The following is a 26,065-nucleotide window of genomic DNA, read 5'->3' as shown; positions in this document are numbered from 1 at the left end:
GAGTGCACAGGTGCAGGAAGAAGGGGTCAGAGGGCTCAGGCACCTCTCCCCTGCACAAGGAATCATCCACTTGCAAATATCTTTGCTCTCTATGCACAGAACTTGGGGATCCGCTGATTTAGAAGTCTGGGTGTGGGAGAAGGAATGTCCTCCCTGAGGGGACATTTTACCCTATGCAGAGGTTTTCATGGGACACTTACCCTGCCTGCCACGTTTATGAGCTCAGTGAACCCCTCCAGCAACTCTAAAAGGGGGCACTTTGCAGGGGAAGCCCCAGCCCCAGAGCACGTACAAGTGGCGGGGCTGGACCCTGAGGCCAGCAGCCCCAGAGCCCCGGCTCAGCGATGGAATTGTGGGTCTGGACCCGGAGCACTGATGGGATTGTTCCACGCAAGGCTCCAAAGAGCATCTCCCTGTCATCGGGCGGCGGAAGGCCGCGCTTGGGGACAGAAGCCGGGAGGTAATGGTTAGAACACGCACGTGCGACTCTTGCGGGCTGCTCAGCGGCCCCGGTACCCGGCGCCAGACGGGGGTGAGTGGCTGTCCCCGCGGCGCCGGGTGGGGGGCGGTCAGCGCGGGGGCGGGCGCCGCCGGCCTCCGCCTCCCCCTCCCTCCGCTCCGCGCCGCAGCCCGGGCCATTTTCAGCAGCATCGTCGCGCGATTTTCGTGGACTGCAAACCCGCTCTTGTCAAGAATGAGATGGGCAGAGACGGAGAAGAGGTGGGGTTGGGGTGTCGCGGGGCCGCGCCCGGCGGCGGCAGCGGGGAGTGTCGGGGGGAGGGCCCGGGCTTGGGGCGCCCGCCCGCGGTGACGCGCGCCCCCCGCCCGCCGCAGCGCCTCTGCAATGGCCGAGCCGGGCCGTCGGACGCCGCCCGGAGCCCGCCGCCCGCGGGGAGCCTCGGTGAGCAGCCGCCGGCCGCCCCCCGGCCCCCGCGCGCCCCCGAGCCGGGCCTCTGCGCTGCGCCCGCGCCTGGCACCGTGCGTCCCGGGCCCTGCGCGGTGAGGTGGCGGGTGGCGGCGCCCTCTCGTCCTGCCCGCGGCCCGGGGATGGCCCGGGGTGGAGTCCGGAGGTGGCCGGGGGTGGCGGGGGTGGCCGGGGGGGCGGGGGGGGGCGGTGGCGGCAGAGCGACGTTCCGCTGGCCGGGGTCCCGCTGCCGGGGCGCCCCTGCCTGGGGCGGGGGTCCTCCATGCTTCTCCAGGTGACCCCCGCAGGCCATCGGCCACTCGTCTCAATCGCGCCCATTTCCGGGGAACTCCTGGGAGTGGGCGGCAGGTGCACCGGCCCTGGGTGGGCGCGCAGGTGCTCACGCGCCCAGGGGTCCGAGCGACTTGGGCGTTTCCGCATCGCCCACTGAGCTGCGCCCCCTCCCCCCCTTGGTGTCTAGTGTTTTAATTTCAGATGTTCCTGTTTCCGGGGCTGGTGGCATAGCTGTCCGAGGCTCACAATATCGGAAGCCACAGAATGAAGGGTTTGATTGGGGTCAGGAGTCAGAGGGGAGGCCGGCCTGGACAGTTTTCCTAGAAAACACCTCGGGCCTGTCCCTTTGACCTTGTCTCTCGGGAGAAGCAGGATTGTCAGCAGCGCCTTCCTGCCCTGCCCCTGAGGTTTTGGTCCAGTATTCTCTTCTCGCGGCGAGGAATGCCTTAAAGATTCTCTGTGGCATGTTGTCTGCAAATACAAGGAGGAGGGTGATGACTGGCAGAGCGGCTGGAACCCCAAGCTCCTCCCCGCCTCAGGTGCCAGGAGGGAGCAGGGAGCCGGTGGGCGCTGGGAGTGCCTGCCTGCGGATGCAGAGGGCCGCCCACCACCTCCGGTGGGCGGAGGGGAGAAGGGACCAGGCGCCCTGTCTGCCAGGGTTTAGGATTAGAAGGAGGGGCACGGGACCCTTCACTGCCTTTCTGAAGGCTGATTTGTGCCCATAAATTAAGATGTGCTTTGGCAACTGCCTGCAATGTTTTTTTCCCCGACATTAATGACACACAGACCTGTTTTCGTCCTTGTAAACTTCAGTACTACGGAGTATTACGTCCCCTTTAGAAGTGTTTCCAGGATAGGTCAGCAGAACACTGATGTGCTTTCAGGAGCAAGAACGCTGGCCCAGCCCAGTCCATCTTGGGCTCCCGTGCCTGGGCGGGGGGCCTGCTCTGTGGCTGTAAAGAAGGTACCACCCACAGGCCTGAGCTGGTTGGGGCCCTCACAATCAATGGGGAAGGGAGTAAGCAGCCCAGCATCTTACTCCTTACCTGGACACACCTGCTTTCTCCCAAAAAGAATATGGTTGGAAAGAAAGAACTTTTATAATGGTGCCTTTCAGTTGGGGGCTGATGGAGGTTACGATTCCAATTCTAAATAGGATTTTCAAGCAAACTGATGCATCACTGTACATGCTTGCTGCTTTGGAACTTGATTTGTATTGAAAAGACTTACACAAGCGTGAGTGTGGCATTGTCCGTAGTGAAAGTGGCTGCTGAGAACCGGGGGGGGGGGGGGGGGGGGGGAGGGGATGTAGGGGCTGCGACGTCCCGGGCAGCTCAGGCGCCTGGGACCACACGCGTGCTCCTGCAGCCATCCGCTCCCGCACGCCTGTTGCCCCAGGAGCCCGCAGGGCCTGCCTTTCCCGGGGGCAGTTGGTGGTCCGTGGGGTCAGTGAGGTCCAGGGGCTGGGCTTGTAGTCCCAGCGCGCCGCGTTCCTGACACTCTCAAGGTCTATGAGGCTGTGAACAGTGGCATAGTGATAAAAACAATGATAAAAAAGAGGACATAGTGATGATAAAAAAACTCACCGTGGTCCATGCCAGGCCCTGTTCTGATTTCTCTCCCTGTGTTCAGGTGCATGGGAATGACTTTGAGAGGAGGGATGGGCTGCAGGAAGCCTGGGACAATCTTGAGGCGGGTGGAGGAGGTGCCACCGTGGCGGGGGGGGGGGGGACAAGCTGGGGCCACATCCTCAAGGAGCCTACAAAGGATGAAATGACAACATCACAAAGTTCATCTAGAAGTGAGGAGCCCAAGACCCGGAATGGGGAAGGGTCTTGTGCCTCGTAGTCCTGGCACATAAGGGTCCTCCCCTGGGGCCGGGATGCGTCCTCGGCTCTGCCCTGCCCGCCCCTCGGGTCTGAACACCCTACCTCCACAGCCGCCGTGTCCCCGGTGAGGCCGGGAGCCAGGCCCTTTCCACCAGGGCTCAGCCTGGACGGCGGGTCACCAGTCAACGGTGCTGTGCCACAGTCCCGTGTGGAGTGATGGTGCCGTGTCCTCTGCCAGGACTTCCTGCTACCGGCTCCCTGCTGTGGCTGACTGCAGGGGAGGGCCGCGACGCCCCAGCTTATCTGCCCCTGGAGAGGCCTCTCGGGTCAGCATCACGTCTGTGCACTCTGGAAGTGACCGCGGGCCTCACCCCGCTGGCCCAGCAGCCCCCAGAGATCCTGTAATGCGAGGTCCTCCCTCTGGGCGCTGGGCCAGGTTAGGTGCCGTCACCATGGGCTGTGTCTCCCCCATAGTCACGTGTTGGAGCCCGTCCCCCGTGTGATGGTGTGAGGACCCCTCTGGGAGGTGATGGGGGTTGCATGAGGGTGGGGCCCCCGTGGTGGGATCGGAGCCCTTCCCGGAGGAGACAGCAGAGAGCTCGCTCTGCCTTTCTGTGTCTGCCGTGTGAGCCCACAGCTGGAAGGCAGCTCCCATCAGCACCCCCCCACCCACAGGCACCCTGATCTTAGACTTCCAGCCTCCGGAGCCATGAGAAGTCGTTCCCGTTGTCCCAGCAGCCCGGCCCACGGCCCCGCGCTAGGGTGGCCCGAGCTCCCTGAGATGGGTGCTCTTCCGCTCCCCACATCTAGACATCTGCCGGCTCCTCCTGACTGTCCGTGGGCAGAAAACCGCCTCCAAACACACACACAGTTTGGATCACACTATAATCATTTTATACGTCATATTCATGAGTATTTTAAAAAATCAGTGAAAAAATGATTTGTCGTGTCTGCATAATATTCAACTGTCTCCTTAATCGGTTTCTTATAATTAGAGCTTTGGGATGGATTTAATCCGTGGCCTTCATGAACAACCCCTAATGAACTTTCTTAACATATGTATTTTATTTTAGGGCTTTACTGTGGTCAGACAGAATAGCATGGGTGTGTTCCAGGGAAGCTAGAGATGCGTTGGCGTCAAGCTGTGCCGGGGGTGGGTGTGTGGATGGGGGGGATGACCCGTGAGGGGCAGGACAGCTCCTGGGCAGGACCTATGCGCGAATTGCGGGACGTGGGCCACGGAGGGTGGTTCTGGGAGCTGCTGTCCCAGTACCGGACCTCGAGCCGGGTGTAGACCCTGAGTCTGGCGCGCCCACAGCCCGGGTCTTCTCTGGGGTGCTGGAGTGCAGGGAGGCTCACTGGGGTGAAGCACACAGTGCGGGTGTGTTTCCAGCAACACCCCGCGGCGCCCGCCCCATCTACACTGGAGGCAGAGGTGACAATGGAACAGGGGCTGCGAGGAGCCAGGCGGCCGCGGGGGGCTGGGGCAGGGTGGGCTGCTGACGCGCCCTCGCTGCCCGGCTCCGCTCCGTAAGCGCATTGCTTTCCAGGTCAGATCTGGCCCTGCTGAGGCTCAGACATGTTCTGGAGTCTGGTGTGCCTTGCCCTCCTCCCTGCCCTGCGTGGCCAGGCCAGGCTGTGTCCCCGGGGTCCCCTCCGTCCGCGTTCTGCCCGGGGAAGTGAGTGCAGGCCCTCAGGGACCTTGAGCCAGAAGGACGGAGGATGTGGAGCTGTGAGTCCCGCCAGCAGACTTAATTTCCCCTTTGCAGCTGATGGCTGAGTGCCCGGTCTGTCTTCTCTCTGGTTTGATGGCCCCTCTGCAGCCGTAATTTACATCGATCATTCCAATATTGGAAATAATTAACAAAAACAGGCCTGGCCAGCTTCACTCGGCTGGTCCTCTAAACGGCCTCTCCTCTCTGGGAAGCTTTATGGTCGTTTATTTCTTAATGGGGCTGCGTCCGTGCCTCCGATGAGTAATGTGTCGGAGGCTTCTGGAATTTTCTTTTGAGTTTGTACTGTATCACACAAGGCCTTTGTATTGAATCTTTTGTATTATAAACGGGGATTTTGCTGGTTTGCAGTTTTTCTTTTCTTTTTTCTTTTTTTTTCCTGGTTTGCAGTTTCTAATCCAAGCTTTTCTGGGCTGGGCTCCTCAGTGCAAAATTGCAGGGGTAAGGCAGGTAGTTCCAGGAGGAGGACGGGGCTGGGTTTTCCTGGCCACCGCAGGTCCTCTGGACTCTGAGGTCTTCAGCGGGGGCAGTGAGGAGGGGCCAGAGGAAGGCAGAATGTTCTTGACTGGGAGAGAGGAAGGCGGGGCCCTCCCTGCAAGCAGCCTGGCCTCCAGGGAGACCTCCCGCACACCTGCCCGGGGCTCCTGCTCTCCAGGCTGGTTTTCTGTGACATCTGAGTTAAGATCCTGGAAGGAGAATGAAATACTGCAAGTACATAAGCCAGGAGGTAAAGCCAAGCTGCATTTTTTTCCCTTTGAGAGATGCGATGCAAGACCTTTCCTCTTGCCCAGTCCGTCCACATTTGATCTCCCCGTGGCCATGCCCCGCTCAGGAGAGGGCGGGACAGCAGAGGCCTGCCTGGGGTCACAGGAGATGCCCGTGGGGTGGGAGCTGCAGCCTCCATGCTGTGCCTGGGGGCCACTCGGACCCTCTGCATTGGTCAGCGCTGTCCCCTCCTGGCCCTGCCCGATGGCTTGATGCCACCAGACTTTCCTTCCTGTCAAACATTCATCAGGCACCTCTTCTGGGCCGGCACTGTGGCCCTCACTTGGCTGGGGGGTGGGCAGTGAACCAGGACAGACACGGTCTCTGCCCTCCGGGATGGTCAGTGGTCAGACAGACATGCCTGAAGCCATTGTGAAAGCGCGTGTTCAGTTTCTGCTGTGACCAGTACCACCAAGGCGTTTTCTGGTTCCTTGAGAGCCCCTGACCTAGCCTCTCCTCTGGCTGGGGGGTCTGAGGAGGCTGCTCAGGAGACAGCTGTCTGAGGGGAGGAGAGGCCAGCCCCGGGGGCCTGGAGGAAGCCGGCGAGGGCCCGCTGGGGGCCTGCAGGCCCGGAGCAGGCTGGACAGGCCGCTGTGGCTGTGGACGCTTGCTCCAAGGCTGGGCTGCTAACACGGCTTGGTCCTCAGAGCCGAGGGGCCCATCAGGACGTGCGCGAGGCTAAGGTCAGCTTCGTGGGTCATAAAATTCACCATTTTAACCGCGTTTAAGTGGCATTAAGCACAAGACAGTGCTTAGAGGTCACCACCGTACGTCTTGAGAACTTTGTCACCTTGCAACCCTGAACTCTGCCCCCACCCCTGCCCCCGGCACCACCCGCTTCTGCTTTCTGTGCCCACGGGTGTGACTCCTGTAGGGGCCTCACATGAGTGGGGTCGGACGGGATTTGTCCTTCTGGGATTGGCTTACTTCACTCCGAGTGACGTCTTCATGGTCCATCCACATTGTAGCAGGTGTCAGGATTTCTCTCCACGTTACGGCTGGAGAACATTCCGGCATGTGGAAGGACCACACTGTGTTTCTCTGCTCCTCAGTCCGCGGACCCTTGGATTGCTTCCCTGCGCTAGGTAGTGTGAGTAATGCCGCTGGGAACCTGCGTGTACAAACATTTCTTCGAGGCCCTGCGTCCAGTTCTTCCGGGTGCACACCCAGAAGTGGGATTGCCGGACTCCATGGTAATGGTGTGTTTAATATTTTGAGGAAGCTCCCACAGTTCTCTAGAGCGGCTGCACCGAACTGCGTTCCCACCAGCAGGGACTGAGGGCCCCGCTTTCTCCGCGCTCTCGCCAACACCTGCTGTCCTTTCTCGTTTATGTATATGCAGATGGGAGGTGGTATGGCATTGCAGTTTTGATTAGCCTTTCCCATTAGTGTTGAGCCTCTTTTTACGTCTTTATTTTTTAAAAGCCTTATTTTAAACTAGCTCCAGACTTACAGAAAAATTGCATAAATAGCACAGAGCTCTGTTTACTCCTCACCCAGGTCCCCCTAGTGCTGACGTCTTAGGTAACCAGGCTGCAATCAGAACCAGGACATCGATGCTGGTGCGGCACCATGAACCAAACTGCAGACCTTATTCACAGCCCGCTGGCTGCGCGCGCAAGTCCTTCTTCCGTCCAGGGCCCCATCCAAGACCCCATGTAGCAGGTGCTGGTTGTGATCCCCGGGCCTCCGCCAGCCTGGGACAATTCCTCAGTCCTGCCTGGTCTCTTAGGACGTTGATATTTGCAAACTTCTGGTTAGTTATTTTGTAAAATGCCCCACAGTTGGAGATTTTCTCACGACTGGAATGAGGTTGTGCGTCTTTGGAAGAACCCACGGCAGTGCTTGTGCCCCTTCTCGGCGTCCTGCTCCCTGAGCTCTCGATGCCCGTCTCCCGTGAACGGTGAGGCTGGCCCGGGTGTCTCCACCGTAGGCAGTCTCGGGGAGGCGCTCTGAGCTGTGCAGACCCGGTCTCTCGGATCCCCCCTCGCTGGCCTAGTGCCCCTGAACCTCCTGCGCCCGACGCTGGTCACCGTGCCGTTTGCCTTTGGTGACCCTGGACCGCCTTCTTTGGCTCACATCGCTGGTTGGAATTCTCCCATCAGGAAAAGCTGCGTCTTCTCCTCGTTATTTGTGTAGTGATTTTCATGTCAGTACGGACACGTGAGCACTGTTTCATCCCACGTGAATGTCCGGTAACAACCGTGTGTGTTCTGTGTGACACACGGCCCCCACTTTGGGCTTCGGGAGCAACTTCAGGTCAGCTCCGTGTTCTTGCAGCAAGCTCCACTTTTCCTTCTAACATTTTATGACATTATTATTATTATTATTATTTAGCATTTCTTACTTCCTGGAACCACGATGTGCCAGACTTGGCTGGTTCTCAAATCCTCGGTTCATGGTTTCTCTCACTGATTTTTTTTTTTTTTTTTAATGTTTCTCCATGGTTCCTTGCTCCCGTGTGGGTTTTAAAAGTCTGACTAGTCGGGTTCTTTTGACTCTGGAAGGTAACTAATCTTTTTGTCTGCAGGTCTTGAGGATTTTTTTTTTAATTTTATTTATTTATGAGAGAGAGAGAGAGGGAGAGAGAGATCATGAGCAGGTGGAGGGGCAGAGGGAGAAGGAGAAGCCGACTCTCCTGCTGAGCAGGGAGCCCGACGCGGGACTCGATCCCAGGACCCTGGGATCATGACCTGAGCTGAAGACGGATGCTTAACCGACTGAGCCCCCTGGCACCCCGGCCTTGAGGAGTCTATCGTTAGTTTAGAAATCCAGAAGTTTTGCTGGGTGCGTCTGAGTCCCCCAGTGAGCCCTTTTCTTCCAACCGGACATTCCAGTGAGCTGTTTGTTTTGAGGAGGGGGTCTTTGGAAGACCCTACATTTCTCCTTTTCGTTTCTCCTTCTCTGCTTGATTAAGAGTTTCTCTTTTTGCCTTTTTTCTCCCCAAAGCTCTGTGTTTGGAAGGCTGACCTCTCAGACCCTGTGTCACACTGGCCTCTGTTAAGTGAGTTTTGTCACTTTCAAGCACTCGCCTGGCTTTCTCTTAGTCACCTGGGCCACCCCGCTCGGGTTCGGGGTTGGGCTCACGGTCGGGATTGGGATTGGGCTCAGGGTCGGGCTCAGGGTCGGGCTCGGGGCCGGGGTCGGGCTCGGGGTCGGAGTGCATGGCCTGTGAGCGCCTCCCTGCAGCCAGCCGGACACCTTGGTGCCGGTGTGCGGAGGTGGCTGTCCTCCCTGTGTCCCCGGCCCCGTGAGCCACATCCTTCCCTATCCCTCCAGAGGGGCAGCCGGGGCGCGTGAGGGGCGCTGGCACTGGGGTCTGTTGGCTTTCCTCTTTTCACTCCTAGTGACTTTGCTGTTTTGGTACTTTCTGTGTTCAGGTTACACCCAGCGTGTGGCTTTGCGAAGAATCTTTGATGTTGTGAAATCATTTGCGTAGTTCAGGGAGGAGATTCGGGGGAAATGGATTCCTGTAACACAGCCTACGTGATTTGCTACGACGGACATTTTTTTAGGAATCTTTTTGCGGACATAGCTTTTCTTGTGAGGAAATTCCTGGGAGTGGAATGGGGACCTCATAGGGTAGGTGTATGATTTCTTTTATGAGAAATTGGCAGAACTTTCCCCCAAATGGCCCCGCATTTGGTGCAAGAGTTCCAGTGGCTCCACTTCGGTGCCAACATCTGATCTGGATATCAGCCGCCGGCGCGTGTCCGGCTGCGTCTCCTGTGGCTTCGGTTTCCATCTCTGTCGATACTCACCTGTTGAGGACATTTGCATGCTTGCTGGGTATCAGCACATCTTTTGTGAAGTATGCATTCACATCTTCTGCCTCTTTTTTATTGGGTCATCTTACTGAGCTGTAGGTACCGTTCTATTTTCTCTGCCCCCCCGGCTGGCTTATTCCTCCTCCTAACTGCACTTTTTGATGAGCAGAAGTTTTGCATTTTGATAAAGTCTAATGTGTCTGTTTCTTCCTTTGTGGTTATCATTCCCTGTCTTGTCAAGACCCTTGCTGGCCTCCACCTGACAACGTTGTGGCCCTAGGTTTTCTCCTTGCATCTTCTTGACTGGAGCCCAGTGGTCTGGGATCGCTGCCTTGTGTTCTGGTTTGAGATGCCCGCCTTTCCCGGGGCCTGAGCAGGCCTGGAATATGCCACGTCTCCCAGGGACCCCGGGTCTTTTGAGCGGGGAAAGCCCCACAGAGCTCAGTGTTGGGGGGCCTCGTGGTTGCTGGGTTGGTCATGACTTTGCTGATTTTCAGAAGACAAAGCTAGAAGAAATTCTATGAGAAATATATTATCATTTTATTCTGATATTTTCTTTTTTTTTTTTTTTTTTTTTTTTTTTAAAGATTTTATTTATTTATTTGAGAGAGAGAGAGCACATGAGAAGGGGGAGGGTCAGAGGGAGAAGCAGACTCCCTGCCGAGCAGGGAGCCCGATGCGGGACTCGATCCCGGGACTCCAGGATCATGACCTGAGCCGAAGGCAGTCGCTTAACCAACTGAGCCACCCAGGCGCCCTATTCTGATATTTTCAATTCAAATTTAAGAAGACAAGATGGTTATTTCTCTGGTTTTACATTTCTCTTTTTTCTGAGGCCAAAATTTGTGGCTCCTGGTGACAGTGGTATGACTATTTCTTTTTGCTTTAGTCTATTGTATGCATATGGTAGTTTCAAGATAACAACAGTGTGGTTAGTGGAAAAGAGTTCACAGTTTCTTTGCATTTCTTTTTGTCTTCAAGATACAATGCACTAGGCTCGCCTTTTCTTAGGGACTGCTCTGTTTTCCTTTGACTTTCTGTTTCAGTTCTAGGTTAGAATATCCAGAAGTGTAACTCAGAGTGTGTTCTGGGGAGAGCAGCTTCATCCTTGTGTTTAAATCCTCTTCTCTCTCCGCCAGTGGCAATATTTTCTAAGTCTTTTTTTAGTTCGTGTTTCCGTTTAAACGTAATTTAAGCAAATGCATACGTCTTTCCATATGCCTTCTCCCATCTTAGGCGAGATGCAGCCTACCATGACCCTGTTCTACTTTTTTTCATTTAATGCCGTGCCTCAGCTCTCCCTCCTTGTCACTGGGGAGAACCCAGTGCCCATTTTTTTCTGTTTTGCTCTGGGGTTGTTTGGCTTTCTTCTTCTTAGATTTTGGAAGTTTCTTTTTTTTTTTTTTTTTAAGATTTTATTTATTTATTTGTGAGAGAGTGATCGCGAACGCACGAGGGAGGAGGAGCAGAGGGAGAGAGAGAAGCAGACTCTGCCTGAGCAGGGAGCCCGATGTGGGGCTCGATCCCAGGACCCCAAGATCATGACCTGAGCCGAAGGCAGATGCTTCACCGACTGAGCCTCCCAGGCACCTCAATTTTGGAAGTTTTTTATGGTTTAGGGATATTCGTCCTTTACCTGTGATATGAGTTGCATATATTTTCCCCATTTTGTTACTTATTATTTAACTTTGCTTTCAGTAGAGTTTCTGTAGTTTCCTCTTTGTTTTCCACAAAAAATCACATAAGCCTTTATCTTCTGACAAGATCAACCTGTCTGGCCAAGCTTCCACCTCAGTGGGGCCCCTGTTCTCAGGGTGACGTCTGGGCTCTCGGGGCTGTGGAGCCAATCCAAGGCCCTTGCTGCCCAGGCGAAGTCTCGTGCGCCATGTGTGTGTCTGAGGCGGCGGTTCTGCAGGTTCTGCCGTCCGATGCTCTCCCCCACCCCCTCCCCTTCTCAGGGCTGGTGCTGGGGGTGCCCAGCTGGCTGTTAGGAAGCCTCGTGGCCTCCTCAGAGACCTCCCAGAGAGACCGCTGCCGGGCGAGCTCTCTGGGGACGCAGCAGCGGCTGTGTGGTAAGAGGGTGCCAGCGCTCTGTGTAGACACGGGAGTAAGCCATCCCGGAGAGGAGCCCCAGCTCCCCAGTGCACCTGCAGCTCAGGGCTCAGCAAGGACCCCCCAGCCGAGCTTTCACCACATCCCCATCCACTGTCCTTGAACAAAATAAAACGCTCGTTCTAAGCCTGTAAGTGTTGGGGCAGTTTGTTAACCCAACAGTCAGAGGACAGGAGTGCGAGTGTTTTGTCAGCTTTCTTTGTGGAAGACGTTTTTAATTTGTTCTATGGTTTGCTGTGCTGACTGCTCCATTTTTGTGTCGAGAGGAAATGTGGGGAGGTTCAAACGTTATGACATTATCACTGCTATTTTACTTCTACCTGAGACGTACAGTTCTTCATTTCTACTTAATGGTTTCACTGGTGTATGTATTTGGGTTGAAATCTGTCTTATTTATTTTTATTTTTTTATTTTTTAAAGATTTTATTTATTTATTTGACAGAGAGAGACATAGCGAGAGCAGGAACACAAGCAGGGGGAGAGGGAGAGGGAGAAGCAGGCTCCCCGCTGAGCAGGGAGCCCAATGCAGGGCTCGATCCCAGGACCTTGGGATCATGAGCTGAGCCGAAGGCAGACGCTTAACGACTGAGCCACCCAGGCGCCCGAAATCTGTCTTATTTTGTGTTATTCTATTTGTTGCATCTATTTTTCTCCTTTCTTGCCTCCTTTTGTATTTATTGAGGGGTTCCCCCCCTCTTCTATCTAAATGTCCTATATTATGTTTTTTATCATTTTCATGATTATGATAAAAAGTAGCAGGAAAAAATCAACTCCTTGAAGGCTACACCTAATTCAAATCCTCCCCCCAGCTAAGAAAAAGGAACTTGGGAAATTTTACTCAGCTTATCCCTGTTCTAAATTTTATGTTTTTATTGTTGCCATTTTTTCCTATCTTGTTTATTTTATAATACCACTAGAGACTATTGTTAGTTTTTTGCAGTCACTTATTGTTTCAGATTTCTTCACATGTTTAGCACTTTTGTTACTCTGTTTCTTCTTGCCTTTGGGATCACCCTCCCACCTAAGGCACACCCCATAGAGCTTCCTTTATTCAGAACTCTCTTCCTACTCTCTGTTCCCCACGTTTTATGTCTGAAAATTTATTTCTTTCAAGAATGAGGGTGAAAATATTCTTACTGGGGACGGAATTCTTGCTTAGCAGGTATTTTTAAAGCATATCTATTACGTTATTCCATTGTCCTCAGGCTCCCATTGCTCTGATGAGAAGTCTGCGTCCTGACTTTGAACACGAGCTCTGTTCTGATTTTATTTTCTCTTCATCTTTGCTGTTTTTCCCCTCAAGTTTTGTTATTATATTTCTAGATTTTGGCTTGTTTTGCATCTTGGAGTTGTCTTTCAACAATTCCAGATAATTCTTGGTCTTTATATCTTCAGATTCTGCTTCTAAGGTGTTTTTTTTTTCCCCCTTCTGAGAGAGCTTCTCATTCTGTCTCTGTTTTCTTACCCTTACTCTGTGTGTTCTCTTTTTTGGTCTCTTTGTGCTTAATTCTAGGTGATTTCTTCTGAATTATCTTCCCGTTTACCACTTCTCTGTTCTGCTGTCCAATCTGCCACCAAAAGTGCCCATCAGGTGTCTGATTTCAGTTATTATATTTGTTTTTACAAAGTTCTCTCTTTTTATTCAGCTTGGGCATATCACTTCTTACAGTTTTCTACTCCCTGAAGTTATTGTCAAGCTTGTGACTTATTTCCTTAAATAAAATAGGAGGAGACCGTGCAGGGGTGTATGGGAGTTCTGCTTTCTGCTCAATTTTGCTGTGAACCTAAAACTGCTCTAAAAATACAGTCTATTTAAAAAATAGAAAGACTCGTTCTTTTGTAACCCATGTTTGTTAATTCTAATGCCTGAAGGTTGAATGGGTCTCTTCTATTTTTTTAAAAACTCAGTTCTTGCTCATTTGCCTTGCTTCCTGGTTTCCTGGCTATCATTAGGTGCATGTTTGTCGCTGTCCTTGAACATTTGCTTGTGGGGATTCTCTGAGACCTCATATGAATATATATGCCCTTCTCCAGAGAAGGTCATGTGTGCGCCTGCCAGGCAGCTGGGGGCACCTAGTTGGAACCACATCAGACCCAGCTCGGCCTAGAGTCCTTGGTGCTACTTGGGTCATCTGCTGTGCAAGGACCTGTCTGTGGTCACCAGTCCTCAAGGCAGTGGCTCCCTGATGTGACCAAGGCAGCCGTCTCTACAGCCCCTTGGTGTCGGGCTGCACTGTGGGTGAGCTTGATCCCCGAGGGCTCGAGCATGGGCTGGGTCACCAGCAAACCCCCCACTGGAGCAAGTACCAGGGTTCGCGCCTGCCTCCCTCACCCCCAGAGGCTAAGAAGCAGAGGTTCAAGGTCAGGGTGGTGGCCAGCTTCTTAGGCAAAGCTTTGATTCTTCAGTAATCCCCGTCTCTCAGTGTGGGAGGCCCCTGGGTTTGTCCTCTTGGCATTTTGCTGTCTTAGGTGGAAGGTGAGTTAGTTCAGACCTAACCTCGCCCACCACTCTCTGAGAAAGAGTTCTGAAATTCCTCTTTGTCCCCATGGAGAACTGAGGAGGGTCTGGAGGTGTTGGCTTCTGTCCAGGTGGATCTGGGAGGGAAAAGCTGGCCACTGAAAGCAAGACTCTAAGCTTGAGGCCACACTGTTGTGCTTTCAAGTTCACTTTTGGAATGACCAAGGGTAGAGCAGGGCGCTTTACTCTGTGAACTTGGAAGAGGACGTGGAATAAGACAATTTCTAATCCCAGCACGTGGGGCTGGTGTCAACCATGGCTTGGAGAAACCAGCAGACTTAGGGAAGTTTCAGTTAGTGTAAGGGACACACCTGGGGAAGGCCTGCCGCCCCTTTTCTTTCTCCCAACAGCTTTTGTTTACCAAGAATTTTAAAATGGTGGTGTGTGTGGTGTGTGTCCACATAGCTTCCTCTGTAGACAAGCCCAGAGAATGATTTCTGGATTAATGTTTCTCAAATCACTCACCTGCAAGAGCGCACACCAGGGCTCTGCCAGAGGTTAGGAGAACGGGCAGACATGGGAGCAGATGAGTGGTCGTGCTGATTGGGGCAGGCAGGGCAGGCGGGGCAGACGGGGCGGGCAGAGCCCGCGTGAGTCGAGTCTCGAGCAGAGCCAGCACCAGGCAGCCCAACTAACGGACCAGCCCTGCAGGGCTAACTCCAAAAGCTAGGTCAGGGGTCAGGGAGAGGCGGGTCGGTCGGTTGGTAGTATAGACTAAAGTGGGGTCACCGCTAGGTCCCAGACCGAGGTGCAGTAGGTGAGCTGAGGTCAGGAACAGAATTAAGATGCGGCACCACGAAGTGCACCCAAAAGGCTGTTCTCGTGGGACCGGGGAGCTGCCCCTATAAACACAGGCCTGGTCCTGAGGCCTTTCTCCTACCGCGGGGGGCGGGGGCAGGGCAAGCTTCTGTACTCCATGTTCATGTGAGGAGGGCAGGCCGGACCCAGGGGTGGACGGGGTGTTCTGGGGGCTCCTTGGGGTGGATCCGTCAGGACTGCTGGGGCCTGTGTTGTCGGTTTCATTTCTGCAGGAACCAGAGGCTGGACTCGAACCGGGAGTCGGCAGCAAACTGCTTCTTCGGGGGAGTGGTTTACCGATGACAAAAATGTGCGCGGTGGACACAGGTGTTTCACTTAGGACGCCGGCGTCTGTCGGTGACTTGAGAACAACCACTCAGAGAAATTGGTTGGAGAAATGGCATGAATCAATTAAAATTCAACATCTTTCTTTTGCCAACATTTGGGAGGAAATTAAAGCAAAGCAGCCTTTGCCAAAAAGCCCGTCGGCCACAGTGAACTCAGATCAGGAAGGAGGGCTGAGGGGAAGCCAGGGGCTGCCCGCTGGTGCCCGCGAAGGGGCTCGTGGGGTCCGAGCTGGTGGCACGCAGCCTTTCTCGGGGCCACTCGGATCGCCACGCGCTGTGGTTTTAATTAACGCTCCCTCTCACTTCACTGACTTTTTTTTTTTCCATCTTAAATTCTGTCTGAACCCGGGAGCCTGGTCAGCGGGAGGCTAATGAGCTGCAACCACATTCTCTCTGTCAGGGTGTGCGGCCCACTGTGTGGTCAGACCCCTGGGCCGCAGGGACCCGGTAGCTGGCCCTCTCCCCTTGGGGGTCACTGCCCGCTGACCCCTCCCCCGCAGTCTCGCTGGGACAGCTCCCCCCACAGCGCGGGCACGCAGCGCGGGCCGGGGTGTTCTGCCAGTTACCGCCCTCGTCCACGGGGCCCCAGCCGGCTTGCCGGTGCTCGGTCCGGGCCTGTCTTCCAAAGTCTGGCTCGAGAGCCAGAAATCTGAGTCCAGTCTGGCCTCCTCACTCCTGGGGCGGCGGGACTCCTCTCGCCTGTCTGAGCCCAGGCTTCTCTGAGAAGGAGGGGTGCTGCGTGGGTGGGGTCGTGAGGCCTAGGGAGCCCCGGGCGCCACGCCTGCAGGAGCCTCTCATCCCACACCCCTGCCCACCCACCCTTGTGCACATCCAGTCCCTTCGTCACACCGTGGACACATCCTCCTCTCCCCTTGGTGCAGGGGAGCTGTGGGAAATGCAAATGCCTTGTGCCCTAGCCACCCCCAGGAGAGCCCCCAAGTAGCAGGCCTCGCACTGTGCAAAGGGCCCCTCCGGAGTCCATGGTTCCTGGGAGGAGCTGGGTCCACGGGAGCTCCCCTTTTAAAAGCAGTGGATCAAGCCCCAAACGAAATTCAAAATCCGGCTGCCGGGTCCTGACCATGCGCAGCTCTGGACGTGAGCCTCTCCGGGCCAGGCATGTGGCCCTGGGGGCTGGAGGGCGGCCCCAGCCCCGTCACATGCTGCTTTAGACTCCTGCCCTGCCACCAGCTGGCTCCCCAGGGCTTTGCTGCGGCCACACATCCTGAGGCTGGAAACTCTGACGTGGGCATGGCCCTTGGTGCCCACGTCCTGCAGCGCACGCCCGACCGGAAGGCTGGTTCTGGGCACAGCCGCTCAGCACGGTGTTGTTTCCCCAGGTGACAAAGGCCGCGGGGTGGGTGGGGGCAGGACACGGCTTCTCCAAGCCCAGGGGATGGACAGCAGGACGTGCGGCAGGACACCAGGCTCCCGGGCGCTGCCTCGCTGGGTCGCGTCGGGGCTGATGAGACACGGGTGCCTAGCGCAGGCTCGGGGAGCTGGCCGTCAGCCGTCCCAGCCGGAGAAGTACACGGTGTCCGCTCAGATCCTTCTGCCCAGCAGGCAGTCACCTCCTCTTCTTCTTCAGCCAGCCTGTTGGGCCTTGGGCTGGGCCCTGGTGGGCTGAACAAGGGCAGCTGTGTCCTGTGTTTATAACCCTCATGAAAGGGGCAATATCTCCAGTCCCAGCCAGGGACAAGGGCCCACGACGCCCGCAGCATGAATGAGGGTATTCTTTGCTGTGGCTTTGGATTAAACACGCTCATTAGCACCGAGCACAACGGGCCCGTGTTCACCCTGCACTCCGGGTGGCAGCAGGGAGAGGGCTCAAGGGACGTCCCAACCAGAGGAGTGCGGAGTGGGGGGGGCGTGCTCCTGGCGAGGCGGGAGGGAGATCCGCACACCTGCCTCCTGGACCGCACGCCCCACGCTCCCATCGTTGCTGGAGGGCCTGACTCGGGTGACTCGGGGCCGCTCGGTGCTGGGTGCGCTCCATCCCCTGGTGACCCTCGTGGGCGCGGGAGTGCGGTCGGTCAGGATGTCAGGGCGCGGGCTGCACGTGGCGAGGGGCAGGGCTGCCTTCACTGGGCGGAGACTTTGCGGGGCACCTGTGGGGACAACAGCTTGGGTGCGGAGCTGGTGTCTGAGGCTGGGGCTCAGGGCGGTCGTGTCCCTGCAGAGCGGGCACAGGGGTGTGGGCAGGTGGGGGTGAGAGCCGCACCTCCCAGCGGGATGAGCTCCCCGCACACTGGTGCTTCCCCGGCGGGGGCCCGCAGGCTGGGAACAACCCACTATCCAAGCTTCCGGATGGCAGTCCTCTCCTGCCTGGTTCTGACCAGTTGTGCGCGTCAACGACAAAGGGATCCGGCTTCCCGTCCCGCGACTCAGCTGCAGGCGGGATGGACTTTCCTCTGGAAGGCTCTGTGGTGCTGGTGCTGGGGACAGGGGCGCCGGATTCCCCGGGAAGTTCGCGCAGTGAAGCCCCTTGATGGTATCCGTGCCGCGCCCCCCCCGGAGACGTTTGTCCTCCAGCAGTGGGAGGGCCCATCTGAGGTCTTCAGGGGGAGCTGAGATTTGCCAGGAATCTTCCTGGAGCCAGGCCATCATACTGAGGATGGAGGTGGGACTCATTCACTTGTCCAGGTCAGGAGGGGCCTTAACCCCCCAAGGCTCGTGTATTTTCGAGGGAAGACAGTGTCTTAGGGGGTACCGGCCACATGTGACAGCCGAGCTGTCCTGCTGGGGAGGAGGACCAGTGGGCTGCCACCCTCCTGCGTCTGTCCCTGCCCGTGGCTCCGCGTGGGTGGCCCTGTCCTGGGGGCCTGGAGGACAGTCCCACAGGCTGTCTGACCTCAGCCCGCAGCGCAGCCGCCTGCCCCCTCGGAGAGTAGCTGCAAGAGTTGCTGCAGGACAGGGCAGGTGAGCGGTGGGAGCCGGGCTCCCTGGGGCCCACGCTGCCCATCCGCTCTTCTGGCCGGGCTCACCCACTGGGCTTCAGATTCCTGGAAGCTGACTTGACCTTGGGGAACCAGAGGGAGCTGAGGCGTTGACATTTTGTTAAAAGCGGTTTGTCAGGGTAGATGGAGCTGCAGTTCCCGAAGTATATGGAATTGCTGACCAGGTGGCCGTGAAGACCACCCGAGAGACCTTCCTTCACAGCCCTCCCCCCTGGACGCCGGGTGGAAGGGGCCAGAGTTGTTGCCAGCTTATTTTATAGGGGAGAGAGCGAGGCAGGGGGAGGGAGAGGGATCCATCTGAGGTCAGAAGACCACGTGAAACCCAGAGCTGTGACCTCAGATCGGCTGCCAGGGGCTGGGTGGGCAGGGGTGTGTGCCTGCCCACGGCCCGCACTGTCGTGCCCACGGGGGATGGGAAGAGCCGACAAACCTTCACTGAAGGGAGCCGAGACTGAGACCCTCGAAGGGCCTCCCCGTCCTGAAGGGACCTACGAGTACCCACCAGCACCGAGAGGTGACCTCGTCTGTTGCTGCTCACTTGGGGCAGGAAACATTTTAGGGAGACTTTCAAGAGCCAAGTCTGTGCCTCTCTCAGTTTTGGGGGCTTGAAATGATGGGATCGGACCCCCCCAACCAGGAGCAATGGTAAGATGGGTCCAGGCAGGTGACCCTGGGGTGGGGTGGGGGCACCAGGGGCAGGAAGAGAACAACAGTGCTCCTAACAGATGCAGGAAAAGCGTTTCATAAATTGTAACAGCCACCCCCAATGTTTAAAAACGTGCACTTAGCAAATTTGGAATACAGGAAGTTTTTAACCTGAGACACAGAAGCCACCGGACTCCCACAGCAGATGTGGTGCTTAGCGGCAGCCCGTGCGGAGCATTTCTCTTCAAGACAGAACTAAGGGAAAGATGCTAATCACCGTTACTTCTCCCTCACGTGCCCTGGAGTCCGGCCCAGCATGGGAGCTCGGGGAAAATAGTCTGAAAGTATAAAAACTGGAAGGAAACAGACAAAACTGTCCGTCTCTGGAGAATGTAGAAACGGATCATCAGAACAAAGAAGAGATTTCCAGAAGTTGCCGGCACAAGGTCAATATAAAAAAATCAATAACGGGGCGCCTGGCTGGCTCAGTCGGTGGCGCGTGTGACTCTTTATCTCGGGGTCGTGAGTTCGAGCCTCATGTTGGGTGTGGAGAGTACTTAAAAGTATAATCTTAAAAAAAGTCAGTAACGTGCCTGTGCGCAGGGCCTCGCCACGTACCTGTCAGCGAGGGGAGGGCGCAGGGCCTCACCACGTACCTGCCGCCATGGCGGCTCATGGACGAGGCACAGATGCCGTGCAAACCCTCGTGGGGAAAACGATCCAGCTTCGCTGAAACACTTAAAAGAGCCCTGACTAAATGGAGAACTCTACTAGTTCATGTAAAGACTCAGTATCAGAGATGTCCGCTCCCTCCCCGTTGATCTGCAAGCTCGTGTAATTCCAATCAGAATCCAGATCGGGCTTCCATCGCTCTGGACAAGTCGACACAGAAGAGTAAGACGCCAAGTTCGAAAAGCAGCAGAGGGCAGAGGAGACGAGCCCCCGAGACGTCAAGACGAGACTCTATCAGGACGTTGGTGCAGACTGACAAAGAAGCAGCCGGTGGTTGGAGTCGCGTGACAGCAGGAGGCCAGGGGGACAAGCAGGCACCATCAGACCGGCGGGAGGGACGGGATCCTCGCCAAGGACGACGTGCACACTCGGTTTTCCACGTGAGAAGACCTGCTGAAACCGAACCTCGGAGGATGCCTTAATGCCTCAGGGAAGCGTTTCTCGAGCAAGAAACAAATCGTCCTAAGCAGGAAACGATGGCTAGAGTGGTTGCGTTTTAAGTTTCTGTAGGAGGGAAGGCAACACTGAAAAAGATGAGCCAACAGTGGGGAGCCGGCTTCTCCCTCTTCCTCTGCTGCTCCGCCCGCTTGTGCTCTTTCTCTGTGTCACGTAAATGGATAAAATCTTAAAAAAAAAAAAAGAAAGAAAGAAAGGATGGGCCAAGACTTTACCAACAAAGGGTTAATATCCAGACTATAAACTGGCCTCCTTCCCAGCAACCAAGGACAAGTGAGGGACAGAGACAAAGGTGAGGGGAGGGACCGAGGATCACGGATGCAGAGATGTGGGCCGCAGTCGGCATAGCAAAGAGAGCCCTCGTTAGGAGTCAGGGATGCAGCGACGCCTGCAGTAGGGTCCCCTCGGCCACCACACTGGCCAGCATCACGCCGCGGGAGGCAGACATTTCTGAGGCCGGTCATGGACACCTGAGCCCACCCCCAGCCCTCTCTGGCCACCTGCCCAGAGCCATCCGAGCAGACGTGCGTCAGATGCCCACGAGGCTGTGCTCACTGTAGCATCATTTGTGAAGGTGGGAAAGTAGAAACTGCTGGGCTCCGCGTCAGCTGGGGCCATGGGAAATGGTCACGTGATATGGTTTGCTCCCACGTGGGAGCCGGAGAGAACCATCTGCAAGCACCACTGTGCATGAACATCAAAGACATGGTGTTGAGCAAACGTAGAAAACTGCAAAGGATACGTAAAGTGTGATACCGTTTCTGCTATTTTTCAAAACACATGAAGTGATAATAATGAAGATGCATCCACACTGGCAGAGCCATGCCGGGAATGACAAGAACGGGTCTGGGGCATGAGAGACGCGGTGCCGGGTGCTGAGCGTGACCGAACATGGACCCCAGGGGAGGGGTCCTGGCAGGAGGTGGGGTCGTGGACTGTAGGGCAGGGAGGAGAGGAGGCAGGGACAATGGTCAGCAAGAAGGGTGGACTGGGGGAAGGGGCAGAGTCATTCTGGATGTGCTGGTCTGGGATGGAGGTACCACCAAGCGCAGCAAGTGTGTGTCCGCGGCTGGGAGCCGTGGGGCCGCAGAAGGCGCATGTGGGGGTGGCTTTGGGCACAGCCAAGCTCTCCTAAGGAGTGCGGACAAGGACCCCGGGCAGGAAGGTGGAAGCTGGGGGTGGGGGGCAGAGGTCAGACTGGGCCCTCTGGGGACCTAGTGAGATGGCCGTGTGGGGGTGACCCTTCTGCAGAGAAGAAAGTGGAGATGCCCACAGGTTACATGGTGCCCCCAGAACGCCCTTGCCAGGCAGCTTCTCCACGCCATCGGTAGGGGTGGTCCATCCTGGACGTTCAGCCTTGGTTTCAGAGACCTTCCAAGTTGGGTTGAAGGCGGCGGTGCACCTCGGGAGGCCTGTTCAAAACCCAGCTTCTCCCGGAGGACTAGGGAAGGATTGCTGTTTTCTTAGGCATGCATTCTTTTATTTTCTAAATTCTCTATGATGCGCATATATACTTTCATAATTATGAAGACAGGTGCTATTTGAATGAGCAAACTGCTCCTGAAGTGTTGTGAATCAGCACAGCTCTCCGTGCCCCCCTCCCCTCCCAGCCCTCTGGGGGCCTTGGAAGGGACGTCGTCTCCCGCGGGGTTTGGTGTGAGGACATGCTGGGCACGGCGATGGAAGGCCTGTAGGTAGGTCTGTGCATGCACATAAGTTCGTTTGAAGATGAAAGTAGTTGTTTTTATTCTAAGAATACATATTCAGTGTTTGAAAAAGTATGTACGAGGCAGAAAGATATGAAGCCAAAAGTCAAGTCATCTGAGATCCCATCCCCTGAAGACCCCGCCACTTTGTACTTTGCTATATACATTTTCATTCTTCCAATTTTTCTGTGAAAGCAACACACACACACACATTTTTTTCACTTTTGTATTGTGTTAAAATACACATAACACAAAACTTAACATCTTAACCGTCTTTAAGTGTACAGTTCCGTGGTGTTACAAACATTCACTCTGTTGTTCAGCCGTCCCCACCATCCACCCCCATAGCTCTTTTCATCTCATAAAACTGGAACTCTGTCCCCATTAAACACCAAGTCCCCATTCCCCTGCCCTGCCCCTGGAGCCCACCATCCAGCTTCTGTCTCTATGACCTTGACCTAAGTGCACCATGTAAGCAGAACCACATGATACTTGTGTCTGCGTGATCCCACTCGGCATCGTCCTTGGGGTCCATCCATGCTGCTGCACGCGTCAGAACTGCCTTCCTTTTTGAGGCCGAATGGTATTCCGCTATAAGGATGGACTGGTTGTCCACTCATCCATCAGTGGGCACTTGGGTTGCTCCCGTGTTCTAGCTCTTGTGAATAGTGCTGCTATGAACACAGGGGTACAAATATTTCTTCGAGACCTTGCTACCCAGTAGTGGAATGACTGGATTCTACGGTAATTCTATTTTTAATTTTTTAGTTCAGTGCATACTGTTGTCATGCCAGCTGCACCATTTTGCATTCCCAAGAACAGTAGACAACATTCCAATTCTTCCACATCTTTGCCAACACTTGATGTTTTCTGTTTTTTTCTTTTTGATAGAATCCATCCCAGTGAGTGTGCCGTGGTGTCCCGTAGTTGTGATCTGCATTTCCCCAGCGATGAGCAATGTTGAGCATCTTTTCATGAGCTTTTTGGCCATCTCTATGTCTTCTCTGGGGAGATGCCTATGCAAGTCCTTTGCCCATTTTTGAGCCTGGTTGTTTGTTTCTTTGTTGTTGAGTTGTGGGAGTTCTCTATATATTCTGGATACCAACCCCTCATCAGATACAGGATTTGCAAATATATTCTCCCATTCTGTGTGTTGCCTTTTTACTATGTGGATCATGTCTCTTGATGCACAAAATCTTTACATTTTCATGAAGCCCAGTTTGACCATTTCTTGTTGGGCCATTGGTGTCGTATCCAAGAAATCATTGCCACGTCCAGCGTCATGAAGCTTTGATCCTATGTTTTCTCATAAGAGCTTAGTTGTTTTAGGTCTCATATTTAGATCCTTGACCTAGTTTGAGTTAATTTCAGGGTGTGGTGTTAGGTAAGGGTCCAGCTTCATCCCCTCACATGGGGACATTCTCATGATCATACTGGATGTTATCGGTATTCACTCTGTGGGTTCCTGCCAGTATGACGCCCGCTGGGTCTAGGGTGGGGTGAAATTTGGACATTTGGGTCCAAGTTGGAGGGGTGAGGTGGAAGGGAAGGGCGGGCGCAGGGCTGGCTGGGAGCAGAGGGGCAGGCAGCGCCCCCACTGGCCAAGGATCCGGCCCTAACTGGGGAGAACCACGGCTGGGAGCCTCGTCCCTCATCCCCTCCTGGTTCTAGACCCCAGTGCAGCTTCGGCTAACGTCTTGGGCAGGGCAGCGCAGGGCAAGGCCACCTGCATCACTGGTCGTAGTTGTTTCCTTGACCCAATCAGACGAGCTGTTCCTAAGTGCCCTGCAGCCTGGAACCCTGTAGGACCTGCCTTTTCCAAAGCGCCTACTTCACTGCACTTTGCTTCTCTGGAGCTTCATGGTGGGATTTGGCTGCATGAACGGCCAGGAGAGCTCGGGTGCTCCACACTCACATGACCAGCCATGGCCTCACTTGTCGGATTCATTCGTATGTTTTCATTCCTCAGGGTTTAATGGATACTCATCCTTCTAGCACCTCACCATTTACAATAAAACATCCTTTTGGAGTGGAAATGCCTTTGTATCACTGACCTTATAGCTACGTAAAATCCAGAGGGGATTTTCTAAGGAGAAGGGGACTGAAATGACCTCCTGAAGCAGCTGGTCACCAGGGGCCAGCTCTGTGCACCAGACTCATGCAGCGCGGCCCACGGCCCCCACTTGTTTCCTGGTGAGGACGTGGCCAGACCAGCCCCGGGCCCGGGATTCCTCCTGCTGTGCACACGGGGAAAAGCGGCTGCCAGGCCGGGTCCGCAGGGCTGTGCCTTCGCCGCGGGCAGGGCAGACGGCCTCCTCCCCCACCCGGTAGCCCTCTCTGCGGTCTGGGGATGGAGCGCGGTGCTGGGCGTTCCTGAGAGCCTGGCCGGGGAGGAGAGCCGAGGGACCGGCTGCCAGCATCTGCTTAGAAACGCGGCGGAGACGGTCCCTCCCCCTAGATGCAGGGCTGGTAAATTCCATCTGAAAAATAAGAGCTGAGCGCTCTGCTGAGTCATAGAAGAACCCTGGGAGCGGATTGCCCGCGCCGGCCTGAGTCCTGGCCGAGCCAGAGGGATCCACGGTCAGGAGGCAGCAGAGGTGAGAGCCGGGGCCCAGCTCTGAGGGGGGCAGGCTTTCTGTTCTGAATGCTGCAGAGGCTTTGCTATTTTCGGCCTGGGCTCCAGGTCTCTGTGCACATGCTTATTACATTTGAGTTCGCTTCTATATTTAGTATGCAGCCCTATGTCTCGGGAAGTGAAGAGTGTGCAAGAGCATGTCCTCTTAGCTGTGTGGAGAATATGGTGGCCCGGGAGGCTTGCGATGCCCTTGGCTCTGTGCTCCTGCTTGCAGCCCAGGGAGGCTGGGCCTGCTTCCCTGTGGGCAGTGGGTTCCTCCGCCCCCAGGCTCCCTCGTCCCCCAACGGGGGGGCGGCCGGTGCAGGGGGACGCCTTTGGGCTGGTTTTCTTGTTTAGTTCCAGGCGTGTTGATGGCCCCGGGGTCGGGTGGGGTCTTGTCTGTGACACTTGCTCAGGACTCACATTTTGTCCACGGACACCACTTCTTATGCGAGGAACTTGCGTTTGGGGGAAGCAGCAGCTTGTTAGCTGGTTTCCCACCCTTTTCCGCGGCAGACGCGGTGGCTACCCCACCATGGCTGGGTCTCCCCGGCCGTTCCAAGGAAACCCGTGGCTGTGGTGGAGACAGTACCGCATACCACGGGGGATCCGGCGAGACACGGGCACGCGGGGATCTGAACATCGGCCGGACAGCTGTGTAAGTGGGTGGACGCTCGCCACGGCCGCGGCTCTGCCCGTAAGTGGGGCCGAGCCGGTCACAGAACAGAAGGGATCCCTTCGCTCAAACCCCGGACCGGAGTTTGTACCAGAATATTCTCAGTGGGTCCAAGCCTTTGAAGAGTTCCGCCGCGGCGGCTGCCACGGACGAGCAGGTCAGGCCAGGGCGTGACCTCGCTCCCAGGTTACGGGTGAAAGGGCAGCTTTGTCCGAGGTTCTCTGGGGACTTCGGAAAGTCTAGTACATGGCGGTGTGTCGCTCTTTGGGCTGAGGGTGCGGCCGAGGGCTGGGGGTGGCGCGTTCGTGTCCCGGTTTCCTTTTCCGTGGTTCCGCGCTGCCCTGAGGCCGCCCCCCGGACGCGGGCAGGGAGCCCACAGACGCCCTCCAGGGCCGGCCGCTCGGAGGTCCCAGCCGGGATATCTGAGCGGCTGCGAGGGTCCCCGCAGCCGGGCCGCTACGAAGAAGGTGACAAGACTCTCCGTCCCCGAAGTCTGGAACAGGCTGCTCTAGGAGCTCGCGGAGGCTTCGTGCCCCCGGCGTTCCACGCGGGACACACGCCGCATCTTCTCACTCCTCTCCTGCCCGGTTTCCAGACCCACGAGCTGCCTGGATGCTGGAGCAGCCCTCTGTCGTGCAGAGACGCGGTCTTTCTGGAAACAACCCGCCACCCGTCTTCCTGCACGAACCGCCCGACTCCTGTCTCAGGCGTGGCGCCCCGGGCGGGCTTCGGGGAGCGCCTGAGGGTGCTCGGGAGCCACAGGTGGGAGCCGGCCTTCGTTGGCCCACAGGACAGCGGGCGGCGGGCCGTGGCCGCCCCCTGGCACCCTTCCCCACGGCCCCGCAAGCCAGCACTTTGTGACAGCTCGGGAAATTCTATCAGAACCCCCGTGGAGGGTGCAGCTGCTGAGGCGGGCCGTGGGAACCCGCGTCCGTGCCACAGGGGGTTGGGCCCAACCAGGGCCTGGCCTCGACGTGAAGCCAGACCCAAGCCTAGAGGAGGGAAGGGGCCTCGGCTGGGGATTCTGTCCTGCTCGCGATAAGGACTTTGACCCAAGGGGAAGGCCGTGAATGTTCAAGCCCAGACACCCGGAGACTCGGTCAGCGTCTGCTTCGCACACGGGTCTCCAGGGTTAGAGCGCGCAGCCGTCGCGGAGAGGCCCGGGCCCCGGAGCCCTGGTGGACACCCCCTCCTGGTAGGAACCACAGCGGCAGG

At 56.1% G+C, this 26,065-nt stretch overlaps 1 protein-coding gene across 31 annotated transcripts in view; it reads left to right on the top strand.

Moving 5' to 3' along the window:
• Positions 1-624: 624 nt before the first annotated feature.
• JAKMIP3 (Janus kinase and microtubule interacting protein 3) overlaps positions 625-26,065 on the top strand; it is a 105,560-nt gene continuing 80,119 nt past the window's right edge. For 11 of the 31 annotated variants that reach the window (XM_036070112.2, XM_036070111.2, XM_036070109.2 and 8 more), the window contains exon 1: positions 23,951-24,157. The gene's annotated coding sequence lies outside the window, so the exon portion shown is untranslated. Of the gene's footprint in view, positions 721-816; positions 902-23,950; positions 24,158-26,065 lie in introns of those variants that run through there. The other 20 variants (XM_036070110.2, XM_078076946.1, XM_078076945.1 and 17 more) reach the window with 5 other exon arrangements.

Source organism: Halichoerus grypus, chromosome 7 (genome assembly GCF_964656455.1).
Source record: "Halichoerus grypus chromosome 7, mHalGry1.hap1.1, whole genome shotgun sequence".
Classification (NCBI taxonomy): domain Eukaryota; kingdom Metazoa; phylum Chordata; class Mammalia; order Carnivora; family Phocidae; genus Halichoerus; species Halichoerus grypus.
This window is presented reverse-complemented; position numbering and strand designations above follow the sequence as displayed.